At 46.1% G+C, this 16,384-nt stretch overlaps 1 protein-coding gene and 1 long non-coding RNA gene across 11 annotated transcripts in view; one reads left to right on the forward strand and one right to left on the reverse strand.

Moving 5' to 3' along the window:
- The window catches only part of LOC108644836, a 63,706-nt gene extending 52,513 nt beyond the window's left edge, over nt 1-11,193 (reverse strand). Inside the window, exon 1 of the long non-coding RNA XR_004222860.1 lies at nt 10,973-11,193. This is a non-coding gene — a long non-coding RNA (uncharacterized LOC108644836). The remainder of the gene's footprint in view (nt 1-10,972) is intronic.
- The window catches only part of ncoa1 (nuclear receptor coactivator 1), a 237,102-nt gene that overhangs the window by 100,097 nt on the left and 120,621 nt on the right, over nt 1-16,384 (forward strand). For 4 of the 10 annotated variants that reach the window (XM_031901464.1, XM_031901469.1, XM_031901467.1 and 1 more), the window contains exon 1: nt 1,186-1,712. The gene's annotated coding sequence lies outside the window, so the exon portion shown is untranslated. 10 annotated transcript variants of the gene reach the window in all.

A 16,384-nucleotide genomic window follows, 5' to 3' on the forward strand; every position in this document is an offset into this window, starting at 1 on the left:
TCAGGCTGGTATAAGAAATAAAGGCTATATTTCTGCAGAAATGACGGTGTAGGTAGTGGCAGCCTATACTTGTACGGAATAACCATGGGAACTAATTTACTAAACACTATAGCAGAGAGTTCCCTGCCCCCATAGAACCTTCCATTAAGGGGGTATGGATGTTAAGTGTAATTACAGGCTTAGCTGTGATGGATGTCTCAGCTGTTCCCTGACAGATTGTACACAGTGCATCTGCATGACAGCACCGGCCCTTGTGCTCAAGAGCTGACAGTTCTGCATCCATTTGCCGCTTCCAAATGGTAAGTGCTAAAAAAAAGTTGGCTGGTAGCCACATGGGTGATTAGATTACCCTATTTTAAGTATCTTAAGAAGGTTACCCCCCCCGACAATATTGATAACTCAGTGTTGTGCTCAGTAAGAGAACAATGCAGGGGGGTATGCTGGGAGTTGTAGTTTACCAACAGCTGAATGGTCAGGTTGAGCCTTACTGGTGTAGGTCATTTCCCTACTGGTTAAACTTATTTAATCGTTTCATCATGTAACTATGTAGCAGAAGCCAGTTACTATACAGACCGGGAATAGGACTGCTGCTGCTACATTTATTTCAGATGAACAGAAATTAGTAAATTACTTAGATTGTAAGCTCTACGGGGCAGGGACCTCCTTCCTACTGTGTCTCATACCACATGGCACTTATTCCCTGTGTATTTATACTTATTTATTGTTTTTATTTATTATTTATAACACTTGTCCTCCCCTGTGTGTAATTTTGTATTTTGTAAGACTGTACAGTGCTGCGTACCCTTGTGGCGCTTTATAAATAAAGTTATACATACATACATACGAATAACTTCGAAACCCACTGACGTTCTGTAATGAACGTATATTGGAAAGTTCCTTAAGAATCCGATTTTCTTTCGTTATATACAAAACAGCTTTGGGGTGGAGTTCCCCTTTAACTCCTGCACGGCTACGGTTTTTTGCTCATTCATTTGCGCATTTATTCTTTTTCTGTTTGCCAAACATTTCTCGCGTGATTCTCTCTCTGCCACCAGCGGTGCCGTCTCTTTAAAAGGCGGAGCTGCAGCGCTCAGTGATGCAATTGTAAACACTATGAGGAGGAACCTGTATTGCCTGTTTTGTTTTTTTACCCAGAGTGCAACGGGGCAGGGCTTAGAGAGAGAGAGAGAAAAAAAAAAAAAGCCAAACGTTGAGAGAAGGAAGAGATGAGACAGGGGCAGCCTCAATGACAAAGCAGCCTGTCCCTATTGGTGATCAGTGTGCAGGGAGCAGAGCCGCCTGGATGGACTGTGCAAATGGAAGCGGCCGCTGCAGAGCACTGTTTGTGCACGGCGTCTCTTTAGAGCGAGAGAATTGAGAGTGCAGGAGGGGGGCGAGCGGACGTATGGAAAGGGGGGGGAAAGGATTGGAGTGTGGAGCCATGTTTATGGTGCTGTGCTGATCTTGCAGCCTCCAGATTAGCAGACGTCGCTGTTTCGCTCAGACCTGGGCCGCCAACGTTTTTACCTTTTCGTTTTCGTCGTTTGCAGTTTTTTCCTTTTTTTTTAATTGGGTTTTTTGGTTTTTCTTTTTTGCCCTGTGTTTTTGGATTCCAGTCGGATGCCCGGCGGAGAATTTGCAGAGCCATGCTTTACGGATCCATATGGCACAGGACGGGTTAAGGGGGAGGAGATAACGACCTGAAGTGGTCTGTAAGTATGGGTTAAACGTTTGGGGTGAAGAGGGGGAAAGCAGCAGGTTATTGGGGTACCCCCCCCCCCGTCTGAGGGTGGAAGTGAGGGTGGGCAGGGTAACAGAAACCCAGTGGTATGGGGGCCCAAGAGTGTTAAGCACCGGATCCCAAACTGTGGGGCTTGTCCCTCTAGGGGGGCCCCCGCCTGAAGGCCAGTTGGGGAGGCGTGTGGGGAGAAAGCCTGCTAGATGCTTCTGGAAGCCCAGTTTGAAGGTTAATTTGGGTGAGATTAGTGCGGAACACTTGTTTGCTGCCCTACATACACTTGCAACTATTGTGACCCAATCTTTAACTTGTTATGAGCTGGGGGGGCACTCAGATGTCGGAGCTGTACGGGGGGGGCCCAGTGGACTCCTAACTGCAGCTTCACTATATATGTCTGTAGGGCCCACTTAGTTCTACTTCTGCCTGCAGCACCGCTGATGGGGGGCCAACTGCAGGGGATGGGGGGGGGGGGCGAATCTTGGCATTAGCTGTAACCCCTATTGCACCACGCACCGGGCGTGCAAGGATGTCCCACGTGTGGCGCTTATTAACTCTTTCCATGCTGTCCCGGGGCAATGCTTTTGTACTACTGAGGGAGGGGGGAGTGGTAGTGTTTTGGTAGATGCAGACCCCTGTTTTGGAGCCCGTGGTGGGGTTAGTTGTGCACACAAACCCCCTCCCCTTTTATGACAGAATAGGAGGAGAGGGGGGTGTGGATGGGAGTTTAGTCTCGCTTTGCATTTTAACTTCTTCAGCACCAAAGGGGAGGGGGGGAGACGGAGAGGTGGGCATGCCCGGGCAATCCCATTGGCGCAGCCATGAGTTCAGGGTTTGGGGATATACTCTAGGGGTCATGCAGTTCCCCAGTGCCCCATATTCTCCGCTGCATTGTATACACAGTGCTGTACACATGGGCACCCCTCTGGCACCCCACAACCGGAGAAGGAACGAACTAATTATAGGGGGGGGTCTTGTAAACTGTACTTGTTCCACAGGTGGGGGCTGCAGGTTTGCTACTGTACTTGAATAGTCACAAAAGCATGGGGGGGGTTTAGACGCTAGAAAACAGATGGAGGGCAGCATGCATGACTGTGGGCTGTTCCTGCTGGAATGGCACCCAGGGAACACAAATACTGTTAGGGTTAAACACATGTTGCCATGTGACAGTGGGACTCAGCAGTCCAAGGGTAAATACACTGGGTCAGCACTGTTAGAAACTTCCAGCTATGCCCATTGGCTTAGTAGGATTTTTTTTTATAATTTTTTTCCTTTAACGCTTTCACTGCCAACCAGTGGACCTTGACAGCTGTGTCTCCCTTTCAAATATTTAACCCCTTCGCTGTCAGGGAAGTTTGCATGACACAGCAATAAATCATGAGCACTGCCCAAACTGCTGTGTCCTCTATTGGTTTCAACTTGCTGCAGAGCTGTCTTCTGATAGGAGAATCAGGGGGCCTCTGTGCATCTCGGGGGGGGGGGGGGGCTCTGTGCATCTCGGGGGGGGGGGGGCTCATCTTTAAAACAAAAGCTGTAGATCTGAAGTATGTAGAAAACTCAGTAGCCGTCCCTGTAGGATAATATAGTGACTGTGTATCAGTGTTACCCAGCATGATTCCTGGGTGCTGGGGGTTTCTAATCCCACAATCCCCTGCCAGCCTGTGGCTTCACGTTCTAGATGTCTTGGTTGTAAGACCCAAAACTACTGTTAACAGATATGTTATAATATATTATAGTTCTTGGCTGTCCAGTCAGCTTACAGTCTGCTTTTCTTGCCAAGGATGCTGGGATTTGTAGTGCACAACAGATGCACCCGGAATAATAAAAACTCTGTATTTCCTTTGCATTCTGCCCCCCTGAGATGCTGCTCTACTACAACTTCTGGCATTTTCTAGCCGCCAGTCAGCATGGGATTATTATTATTATTATTAACATTTATTTATAAAGCGCCAACATATCCCGCAGCGCTGTACAATAAGTGGGTTTCATACATTGGACATACAGAGTAACATATAAAGCAATCAATAACCGATACAAGAGGGGAAGGGAGCCCTGCCCAAAAGAGCTTACAATCTACAAGGAGTAACATATAAAGCAACCAATAACCGATACAAGAGGGGAAGGGAGCCCTGCCCAAAAGAGCTTACACTCTACAAGGAGTAACATATAAAGCAATCAATAACCGATACAAGAGGGGAAGGGAGCCCTGCCCAAAAGAGCTTACACTCTACAAGGAGTAACATATAAAGCAATCAGTAACCGATACAAGAGGGGAAGGGAGCCCTGCCCAAAAGAGCTTACACTCTACAAGGAGTAACATATAAAGCAATCAATAACCGATACAAGAGGGGAAGGGAGCCCTGCCCAAAAGAGCTTACACTCTACAAGGAGTAACATATAAAGCAATCAATAACCGATACAAGAGGGGAAGAGAGCCCTGCCCAAAAGAGCTTACACTCTACAAGGGACAGAGCTCCTATAGTTGAAGGTGCACTGGTGCCTCTAATAGGAGAATAAGTAGCACTGGGGATTCCTGGGATAATATCCCTGCTCCGGAGCTCTCCAGTTCCACTAGACCATGGGAGTTATAACATCTGTCAACAAAAGCCCTGTATTCTATGAAGCAATGGGTGGGGGGGGGGGCAGAATAACCCTTTCTTATCAAGACAAGATATATGCGCGCTACTAATGATCTGATATTAGTGGGTTAAACCCTTGTTGTGTTGCTGTAAGCAGATAATGGCTCCCGGCGCTGCCGACATGGGCCGAGCGATTAGGTTTGTTTAAATAAAGAGCTGTAACACTGTATCGGCGGCGCATTGTTACAGTTACACGTCTGTCATTGAGCCGAAACCTCCAGCGAGATATCAGTGTATGAGACACGAGGGAAGCGAGCTGTAACTGTATCTACCTCCGACAGTCTGGCCTGGCCCATAGGGGGCCCAAAGGGAAGGTCTTTGGCCAAGTTGGCCACACATGTGCCTAATGTGACTGTTAAACCTGCCTATCAGAAGGCCCCAAAGATTCTGAGAGGCCAAGTTGGCAGCTTTTATTGGCCAGTGTATGGCTAGCTTCACAGCACCTTCATTAATGGTGTATGCACCCCAAATCTGTATTGTGTATTTGGGGGACGGGAGGCTATGCCCATATTCTGTCCCGCTGGTCTGTCCTATTCACTAGGGACTCCGAAATCTTTGAATCTAGTTCTGTATTGCTGACGGAGTATTATCATTGTCATATTCAAGGCAAACTAAACCCAAAATAAATGTGCGGATGACTCCCCGTTAAAAGAGAACAGGGTTCAAACGTTGGATCTTTCAGGGCCCTGACGTTTAGTTGTACAAAATCCTCTTCAAATAAACTTTTAGTATGTTATAGAATGAGCAATTCTTGGCAACTTTTCAATTGGTCTTGTTTTTAAATCATTTTTAGTTTTGTTTTTTTTTTTATTATTTGCAACTCTTTCCAACTTTTATATGACCCTGGAAGCCAAAAAACTATTGGTCTTTGCAGCTAATCTTTTCCTTATAGTTATATTTCATTACATTCCTTTCCTTTGAATAGGCCTCTCCTATTCATATTCTAATTTCTCACTCACACCACTGCTTGGTTGCTAGGGTAATTTGGGCCCTAGCAACTATATAGTGGCTGAAATTCCAATATGAAGAACTGTTGAACAAAAAAAAGCTATATCATTCAAAAAAAAACCCCAAAAAAACGAAGACCAACTGCAAATTGTTTTAGAATATCACTCTCTACATCATACTAAAAGCTAATTTAATTTTAGTTAATTAAAAACCCCTTTATAGGGGAGGTTCACCTTCAGATTAACTTTTAGTAAGTTATAGAATGACTTATTCTTAGCAACTTTTAATTGGTCTTCATTTTTTATTTTGTATAGTTTGTTAAACTATTTGCCTTCTTCTGAAGCTTTCAAATGGGGGTCACTGACCCCGGCAGCCAAAAAACTATTCCTCTGTGAGGCTCCAGTTTTATTGTTATTGTTACTTTTTATTAGTTATCTCTTTATTTTGGCCCTCCTCTATTTATATTCCTGTCTCTCTTTCAAATCACTGCCTGGTTGCTAGGCTAAATTATACCCTACCAACCAGATAGCTGCTGAAATTCCGAACTGGAGAGTTGCTAAATAATTTTAAAAAACTGCAAACAATAAAAAAATTAAGACCAATTGCAAATTGTATCAGAATAACATTCTCTACATCATACTAAAAGTAATTATTACTTATTGTTAGAGATCATACTGTGTGCATTCATGTTGCTTTCCTACAGTTCCCAGCATCCCTTGCCAGACCAGCAGAGTAGATATAAGGGAAAGCGAGCCCTCTCGTTTGGCGGTTTCCAGGCCGGGCAGGGTAAAGCCATCTGCCCAAAGTTCCAATAGGAAGGGAATTCAACCAGGTGCCATTTCTTTAAAGTAAACACGCGATAGGAAAGGTACATGCTGCACCTATGTGAATATTTTTAAAACATGTTTAAATATTTATTTAAAAGATTAAGGAAATTTGCAGAGTTTATATCAGATTCTAAAAACCATATGCTTTGGTTAAATGGCCGAGAGGGAACAACTTTCCTTTGCACTGGCAGCTTGACAATCATATATAGCAGGTCTGTGCCGCAATTAATCCCATATATACACACAATAAGGTCTTTTGACTTTTGATAGCATGCTGGGACTTAGCTATAGGATAGACCTTGCTGGATAACTTATAGGAGCAATGGGATAATACCCTCTGGGAAGGGACTGGGGCTGTGGGATAGCAGGTATAGTAGGGAGAGATGGTGCCTATAGTAGCAGTGGGGGGGATAATAGCCTCTGGGAAGGGACTGGGGCTGTGGGATAGCAGGTATAGTAGGGAGAGATGGTGCCTATAGTAGCAGTGGGGGGATAATAGCCTCTGGGAAGGGACTGGGGCTGTGGATAGCAGGTATAGTAGGGAGAGATGGTGCCTATAGTAGCAGTTGGGGGGATAATAGCCTCTGGGAAGGGACTGGGGCTGTGGGATAGCAGGTATAGTAGGGAGAGATGGTGCCTATAGTAGCAGTGGGGGGATAATAGCCTCTGGGAAGGGACTGGGGCTGTGGGATAGCAGGTATAGTAGGGAGAGATGGTGCCTATAGTAGCAGTGGGGGGATAATAGCCTCTGGGAAGGGACTGGGGCTGTGGGATAGCAGGTATAGTAGGGAGAGATGGTGCCTATAGTAGCAGTGGGGGGATAATAGCCTCTGGGAAGGGACTGGGGCTGTGGGATAGCAGGTATAGTAGGGAGAGATGGTGCCTATAGTAGCAGTGGGGGGATAATACCCTCTGGGAAGGGACTGGGGCTGTGGGATAGCAGGTATAGTAGGGAGAGATGGTGCCTATAGTAGCAGTGGGGGGATAATAGCCTCTGGGAAGGGACTGGGGCTGTGGGATAGCAGGTATAGTAGGGAGAGATGGTGCCTATAGTAGCAGTGGGGGGATAATACCCTCTGGGAAGGGACTGGGGCTGTGGGATAGCAGGTATAGTAGGGAGAGATGGTGCCTATAGTAGCAGTGGGGGGATAATAGCCTCTGGGAAGGGACTGGGGCTGTGGGATAGCAGGTATAGTAGGGAGAGATGGTGCCTATAGTAGCAGTGGGGGGATAATAGCCTCTGGGAAGGGACTGGGGCTGTGGGACAGTAGAGAGAGTTGGCAAAAGGACTTCATATCAGTGTTGCCCAACCTGTGGTTAAGTTTCTGTACAACTCCCAGCACCCTCTGACAAATTATGATATAAATAAGGCCCTAGTTTGCCCAGATAATGTTGTGCCCTGGTACCAATAGGCTTGGGTAGCGCAGGTTCTGTATGTGCAGGGGAGGAATCATCACTAGAGATGACTGTGCAACTCTATGCTGGCTGTTACTCAGTGTGTGGGAGGATTTATCACAGAGTAGATGTACATGGGGTGCACTAACTGCCGACCTTTGCACACAATCCATTGAGCTCTGTGTGTGCGGCACAATTTACATTAGAAACATTTAAGCTACAGACACTTGTACCATCCAGCCCTGCACAGAGAGTATTTTGTGAAATTAAACGGAATACAGGCGAGTTATACTTTGAATATCCCACAAATCATTCTAAGATAATCTGATACCATAGTTTAAGTTTTTGGGGCTGATTTCCCAAGTACAGAGGCAATTTTTCTCCATTTAAACTGATAAATACCCTACTAAGGGGCCATACATGGGCTGACCTCAGCCAATCGCTATGATTCTGACACTTCAATAAGAGTTTTTTCCCATGTGACAAGAACGTAAAATGCTTGCTGGGTTTAACCAAGCAGTAACCTATTAACCAATAGGCATGGGTGTCTTTTCTAATAATTAGTCTAAATTAGTAACTAGGCAAAATTTGCCCTAGTCCAGTGAGGCATGGCAGCCAATCAAATCTCTGTTCTCATGATGCTAATTGTAAGTACCTAGAGGTACTGCCTGGTCAGGAGTCAAGTTGCCCACTGCGCTTGCAGCCGCAAATGAGCCCTAATTCCTTCAGATTCTGGGAATTTTAGATAGAACAGTTGGAGGGCCACACCTTGGCCATCTATGCTTTCCTTGAAAACCATCCTGATTGGACACACAGATAGATGTACTGACATTGCACAATGCATCATGGTCCAACATGGCACAGGAGTATTATAAACCGAGTGACCTTCTGAGTCATTTGAACCTTACCAGCCAGGAATGCTGGGAGTTGTAGTAAACACCACATTCCATTAGTACCTTGGAACAGTGCTCTCCAACCTATTACATAGTGTCCCAATTACTTATCATATAGTATGTATGAGGGCCGCATTATAATAAGATGATGAAATATAATGAAGTCTATAGAGCCTTTGACTGGGGGCCACAAAAATAGTTTGAAGGGCCACATCTGGGCCTCAAGCCCTGCCTTAGAACATTGTTTATTCTCACTGAGTGCTCAAACTGGTAACTTGGCCTACTTTTTGTGGTTAAGTCCCGTTAGGACACCCACCATTGCCTCAATAAATCTGCAATGTACTGCCCCCCCACCCCACCCATTGGCTGCAGCCTAGGAGTGTGGGCTGAGGGCAAAGGTGCTGTATACAACTCTTTGTGAGGAGTGCAGGCACCCACCCGTATCGGGAGGTCACGGCTGAGATGTACCTCTTCCTTTCACTCACTCACCCTGAACAGAGTGGGGTCATCCCTCCTCCTTTCCAAACACTCAGCCCCGAATGTGCTGTCACTGCCTGTGACTCCTGGGAGTTCTCCTGTGCTGCACTGCTGTGCTCCCTACATACATGTACATTGCAGGCCATAAAGAGTCGGTTCCACTGGGGTGGGGTGCCGAAAAGTTTATTTCTTGGTGCACATCGCCATATGGGGTAAATAGGAGCAGATCTGGGGTGTTGATTGTGGAGCTCGGCAGTAAATTTGGGGTTTGCAAGTCAGACATTGGACTGTAGATCGCAGAGCTTGCAAGCCCCGAGTTCTGTATTCTACACCCCAACGCGAGACTTGGGGTGTAAGTCACAGAGCTGAGCAGGAAACCTGGAGCTTGCAAGCCTGACAATGGCATGTAGATTAAGGAGCAAAATTGTTGAACACTCTAGATAGCTGCAGTTTTGACCACCTTAGATCAGTGTTTTGGGGGGGCGCACCCTCCCTTCGTCCAGTAGATCATAGTGGTCAGAAGGAAACCCTAAGTTTGCAAGCCTGGTACTGGGGTGTAAATCACAGAGCTCAGCAGGAAACCCAGGGTTTGTAAGCCTTATACTGGGGTGTAGATCATGAAGCTCAGCAGGAAACCCCGGGTTTGTAAGCCTTATACTGGGGTGTAGATCATGAAGCTCAGCAGGAAACCCCGGGTTTGTAAGCCTTATACTGGGGTGTAGATCATGAAGCTCAGCAGGAAACCCCGGATTTGCAAGCCTGACATTGGGTGTAGATAAGGAAACAAAGGGCTCGAGAGCCTGACATTGGAGTGTAGATCACAGAGCTTGCAAGCCCCGAGTTCTGTAATCTACACCCCAATGCCAGGCTTGCAAACCCTGGGTTTCGTGCTGAGCAAGCCTGACATTGGGGTGTATATCACAGAGTTCATCAGGAAACCTGGAGCTTGCAAGCCTGACAATGGCATGTAGATCAAGGAGCAAACGAATTGTAGAACACACTAGATATCTGCAGTTGGGAAGCTTACCCCATTTATTTTGACAAACTTAGACCAATGTTTTGGGGGGGATGCACCCTCCCTTCGTCCAGTATATCATGGAGCTCAGAAGGAAACCCAAGGTTTGCAAGTCTGACACTGGGGTGTAGATCACAGAGCTCAGCAGGAAACCCTGGGTTTGCAAGCTTAATACTGGGGTGTAGATTGTGAAACTTAGCAGGAAACCCTGGGTTTGCAAACCTGACATTGGGGTGTAGATCACAAAGATCAGCAGGAAACCCCGAGTTTGCAAGCCTGACATTGGGTGTAGATTAGGAAGGTCAGCAGGAAACAAAGGGCTTGAGAGCCTGACATTGGGGGTGTAGATCAGAGAGCTTGCAAGCCCAAAGTTCTGTGGTCTAAATCCCAATGCCAGGCTTGCAAACCCCTGGTTTCGTGCTGAGCCAGCCTGAGATTGGGGGTGTAGATCACAGAGCTCAGCAGGAAACCCAGGACTTGCAAGCCTGACATTAAGTACAGGAAAACAATCTGAATGTTTACAGCAAGATATTTAGAAATCTATTCTGGTAACTCTGTGGCGAGTGGCAGCATGCCAGGGGGCATGACGTACCTCTCTATATGTTTATTAGTCAGACCAATTTGGCGGGAAAGTGAGGAAACGTGAGCTGCTTATTGCATGTGAATAACACTCTGTAGTATCATTCAGCTCTCCCTCATTTCTGCACCAATGGCCAAGTGAAGATATTCATATACTGCGGCAATTTGCAGTTGGTCTTTGGAGTTATATCAAATTATTTCTCTATTGGGCCTCTATTCTTGGGGGTATCACCTAATAACATGGTTTCAGGGGACTATAAATTGAAATATCAGTCAACTAACCTGGGCAGAAATCAATATGGCTTTAGCCACGCCCTGTTCTAGCTAAGCCACGCCTTTTTATGAACTTTGCCCTGCAGCAGTAGTTAAATAAAATATGGAGTTGACACTAAAGACAACTCCCAGCATTCTCTATCAGACAAATTCAACAATAACTGTTAGGCAAATAGATGGAATTGTAGTACCTGTCAAGCAGTGCGGCCTGGCTAAACTCAAAACTAATTCTGAACCGACTCTTCCCGCGTAAAATGATCCAAGATGCTCTGCTTTGCAGGTGATATCCCTAGTGACGCAGCAACCCGACCGCAGCCTATAGAAAGTAGTGGGCGGGCCGATGAGGCGGAAGTGTTCCTATAGCAACGTTTGAGGCACCAAACAAAAAAGGAAAGCAGAAGGGGAGGTCAGATTTGCAGCAACCAATTAGAGAGCAAAGGTTTTAGAAGGGGCGGGATTTTTTTGTAGCTACGTGCAACCAATCAGGGCACAGCAGGTGGAGCGGATTTGCTAGCTCGACGAATAGGAAGGCAGGAGGGGAGGGCATATCATTTTAATAGCAATACCAATATGACAACTCTTATTCCTTGCATGGCAGTGCGGCAGGGTTGCCAGGTTGGTGGTTTTCCCGCCAAATTGGGCTACTAATTTAAAGACCTGGCGCGTTTCTAAAGTACAAAACCCGCCAAAGTACAGTTTTGGGCTATTTTTTGGAACCTTGGCGGGTTTGTATTTTGGAAACTAGCCAGAGTTTTTTTCCATGCTTGTTCCATTGCATGCTGGGTAATGTAGTTTGTATCTAACAATTGGCCTACAGCTAGGATTAATATAAAACTACAATACCCAGCATGCAATTGGACAGTATAGACAGAGGCTCCGTTTTGTATTCATTTTCGTTCTTTCAGGCTCAACCTTTTCCCATATATAATTTTATTTTTTAGAAAGTGGCTTTTGGCTAGTTTTGGGCTGGTTTTAGAACTGACTTTGGCTGGTTTGGAAAAATAAATCTGGCATCCCTGCTTGCCTGGCAGTGTGGTGTGCGAGTTATTGGGTTATTGTAGTGCGCAAAAACAAACTGATGGTCTGTAAAGCGTTATGGCAGCGTCAGTTGCATTTATCGTGTTCTCACCCTGACAGAAACGTGGTATTGTTGAAGTGGAAATATTCCCTCATTATCAATAGGACTTGCTTTCACTTTTGTTTCTGGCCTAGGCTGGATTGCTCTCCTCAGGGAGCCATTTTATATCCATAGCTCTACCCACGAATAAAAGCTGCTCAGTTATTGTCTTTAGACTTCAGTGAAACAGCACCCCTAGTGGCCACTGGTAGTTTCAGTGACAGCTGAGGAGCTGCAGGTTGAGGTCCATGTGTTTTATCTTTCTGTGAGTCTGGTGGTGCTTATTGTGTAACAGAATGAGAGAGGATTCATCTTTATTCAGCAAAATGACTTGGCCATGGGGCCAATAACTCTCTGCCAGTTCCGTCACTCTGCTCTTCTGCTGAATGGAGCCAGAATAGTGACAAAAATAGGGAAAGGTCTCCATAGAATGCACAAAGGGTTCTACTGAGGGGATGGAGACATGGTGCCATAAGCCTTCCAGTACCCCCTGCAAAAACATGTATATATCTAATATATCCTATCTGATCCCCCCCCCCCCCCCCCCCCCCCCCCCCCCCCCATTGTAAGCAGCAGTCCTGCCCTGCTTTATGGCTGAGATTCTAGCTATCTGTATAACAGAGCATTCTGTCACAGTGGCACAGATCCTATCTGATCCCCCCATTGTAAGCAGCAGTCCTGCCCTGCTTTATGGCTGAGATTCTAGCTATCTGTATAACAGAGCATTCTGTCACAGTGGCACAGATCCTATCTGATCCCCCCATTGTAAGCAGCAGTCCTGCCCTGCTTTATGGCTGAGATTCTAGCTATCTGTATAACAGAGCATTCTGTCACAGTGGCACAGATCCTATCTGATCCCCCCCATTGTAAGCAGCAGTCCTGCCCTGCTTTATGGCTGAGATTCTAGCTATCTGTATAACAGAGCATTCTGTCACAGTGGCACAGATCCTATCTGATCCCCCCCATTGTAAGCAGCAGTCCTGCCCTGCTTTATGGCTGAGATTCTAGCTATCTGTATAACAGAGCATTCTGTCACAGTGGCACAGATCCTATCTGATCCCCCCCATTGTAAGCAGCAGTCCTGCCCTGCTTTATGGCTGAGATTCTAGCTATCTGTATAACAGAGCATTCTGTCACAGTGGCACAGATCCTATCTGATCCCCCCATTGTAAGCAGCAGTCCTGCCTTGCTTTATGGCTGAGATTCTAGCTATCTGTATAACAGAGCATTCTGTCACAGTGGCACAGATCCTATCTGATCCCCCCATTGTAAGCAGCAGTCCTGCCCTGCTTTATGGCTGAGATTCTAGCTATCTGTATAACAGAGCATTCTGTCACAGTGGCACAGATCCTATCTGATCCCCCCATTGTAAGCAGCAGTCCTGTCCTGCTTTATGCCTGAGATTCTAGCTATCTGTATAACAGAGCATTCTGTCACAGTGGCACAGATCCTATCTGATCCCCCCCATTGTAAGCAGCAGTCCTGCCCTGCTTTATGGCTGAGATTCTAGCTATCTGTATAACAGAGCATTCTGTCACAGTGGCACAGATCCTATCTGACCCCCCCCATTGTAAGCAGCAGTCCTGCCCTGCTTTATGGCTGAGATTCTAGCTATCTGTATAACAGAGCATTCTGTCACAGTGGCACAGATCCTATCTGATCCCCCCATTGTAAGCAGCAGTCCTGCCCTGCTTTATGGCTGAGATTCTAGCTATCTGTATAACAGAGCATTCTGTCACAGTGGCACAGATCCTATCTGATCCCCCCATTGTAAGCAGCAGTCCTGCCCTGCTTTATGGCTGAGATTCTAGCTATCTGTATAACAGAGCATTCTGTCACAGTGGCACAGATCCTATCTGATCCCCCCATTGTAAGCAGCAGTCCTGCCCTGCTTTATGGCTGAGATTCTAGCTATCTGTATAACAGAGCATTCTGTCACAGTGGCACTTTTAACCAGGGTATATAGTTCCCTTGGAGCAACAAAACCACTGAATTGACTTATTGCAAAAATGTTTTCATTTTGATAACTGTTGTGAAACTACATGTCCCATCACCCCCTGCTCAACACTTTCTAGATTTCAGGATATGTTTATAGGTGACCTATTATTGGGTGAGTCGGCAGGACACAGAGATCAGAGACCAGCAATCTCACTCTAATGGCTTGTATCACTTTCATGGATGGAGATGCCTTGTTGATCTTGGCTGATGTTGCCAAAAAGAATCAATGGACTTCACTGGAGATTTCCGCTCAGTAACACGATGCTGTTTTACTAAGTTTTCCTAAACAATGCTCCTTGGCCAGGTCCCCACCCTGCAACAGCGCCCCCCAGCTTCTGCACAGCTGCTCCAGCTGCCTTGAGCCCACTTATTATGGAATCCGCAGCTGTCTGCAAAACTGGATTTCTGGAACATATAATCTGTGTATTTGTGCCTGATAACAGTATTATTATTTTTTATTTAAATAGCATGGATGCATTTATACAGCACTTTACAGAGATTATTCATCATCCACATAACTCCCTGCCTCAGTGGAGCTTACAATATAGGGTCCCTATCACACTATGGCCAGAATTATCAGAAGATAAAGAAAGAAGTATAATTTGTGTTACGTATCTTACTTAATCTGCAAAAGCAGTCCCGTCTTGCTTTATAGCTGAGATTATCTTTATTTATTTTTTTTTAAAACAGCATTCTGTCACAGTGGCGCAGATCCTATCTGATCCCCCCCATTGTAAGCAGCAGTCCTGCCCTGCTTTATGGCTGAGATTCTAGCTATCTGTATAACAGAGCATTCTGTCACAGTGGCACAGATCCTATCTGATCCCCCATTGTAAGCAGCAGTCCTGCCCTGCTTTATGGCTGAGATTCTAGCTATCTGTATAACAGAGCATTCTGTCACAGTGGCACAGATCTTATCTGATCCCCCCATTGTAAGCAGCAGTCCTGCCCTGCTTTATGGCTGAGATTCTAGCTATCTGTATAACAGAGCATTCTGTCACAGTGGCACAGATCTTATCTGATCCCCCCATTGTAAGCAGCAGTCCTGCCCTGCTTTATGGCTGAGATTCTAGCTATCTGTATAACAGAGCATTCTGTCACAGTGGCACAGATCTTATCTGATCCCCCCATTGTAAGCAGCAGTCCTGCCCTGCTTTATGGCTGAGATTCTAGCTATCTGTATAACAGAGCATTCTGTCACAGTGGTACAGATCCTATCTGATCCCCCCATTGTAAGCAGCAGTCCTGTCCTGCTTTATGGCTGAGATTCTAGCTATCTGTATAACAGAGCATTCTGTCACAGTGGCACAGATCCTATCTGATCCCCCCCATTGTAAGCAGCAGTCCTGTCCTGCTTTATGGCTGAGATTCTAGCTATCTGTATAACAGAGCATTCTGTCACAGTGGCACAGATCCTATCTGATCCCCCCATTGTAAGCAGCAGTCCTGCCCTGCTTTATGGCTGAGATTCTAGCTATCTGTATAACAGAGCATTCTGTCACAGTGGCACAGATCCTATCTGATCCCCACCCCATTGTAAGCAGCAGTCCTGTCCTGCTTTATGGCTGAGATTCTAGCTATCTGTATAACAGAGCATTCTGTCACAGTGGCACAGATCCTATCTGGTACCACTGAGATTCCAATTAGTTCCAATTAGTATTCCTATTGATAGTACCTTAATGACACCCTGAGCTTGGTGCCACTGGGCTTCTATACAGTACACAGTAACTGCTACTAAGGACGCTGCTTTCTTGTGGTAGAACCATGGAAAACTGCTGCTTCCTCCCTGTGGCTTTGTGGGTAAAGTGTACCCTTTGTGCAATATGCCAGAATCTGCAGAGCTTGTGTTTGTTGTTTCCTATCTGTACACGGAGTCATTTGTAGGTGGCAATAGGGACCTTGGTGGACTAGAGTTACCGTATTAGTAGATACAGAGCCAGGCATCCTAGTTGTGCACTCTTGATAATATTCAGTACTTAAAAGGTACAGGGATATTGGTTGGGCTTTGGCACTGTTAGTAAACATGGGGTTTAATGGGCCCTTGAAAGGCTCTGGTGGCCATAGGGGTCTTGTTGGACACTTTTGGGGGGCTTGAGGTCCTGGTAGGCATAATACCCTTAAGGGTGAAGACACACTAAGCTACTAGTAGCAGCTACTTGTTCATGGCTACTAAACTCCAGAAAATCCCCTGCCATAGACAATACTGAGAATTGGCTCTGCTAAAACACACGTAGAGACTGTTATCAGTAAATGATCTGCATTGTCTATTTTAGTAGCCGCGATAAGAAGCTGCTACTAGTAGCTCTGTGTGTCTTCACCCTAAGGGCTCTGGCACACGGGGAGATTAGTCGCCTGCGACAAATCTCCCTTGTCACGGGCGACTTATCTCCCCGAACTACCATCCCACCGGCGAACATGTAAGTCGCCGGTGGGATGGTACGTGCTGCGCAGGCGATTTTGTCGCGGGCGACTAATCTCCCCGTGTGCC

This window comes from Xenopus tropicalis, chromosome 5 (genome assembly GCF_000004195.4).
Source record: "Xenopus tropicalis strain Nigerian chromosome 5, UCB_Xtro_10.0, whole genome shotgun sequence".
In the NCBI taxonomy this organism is placed as follows: Eukaryota; Metazoa; Chordata; class Amphibia; order Anura; family Pipidae; genus Xenopus; species Xenopus tropicalis.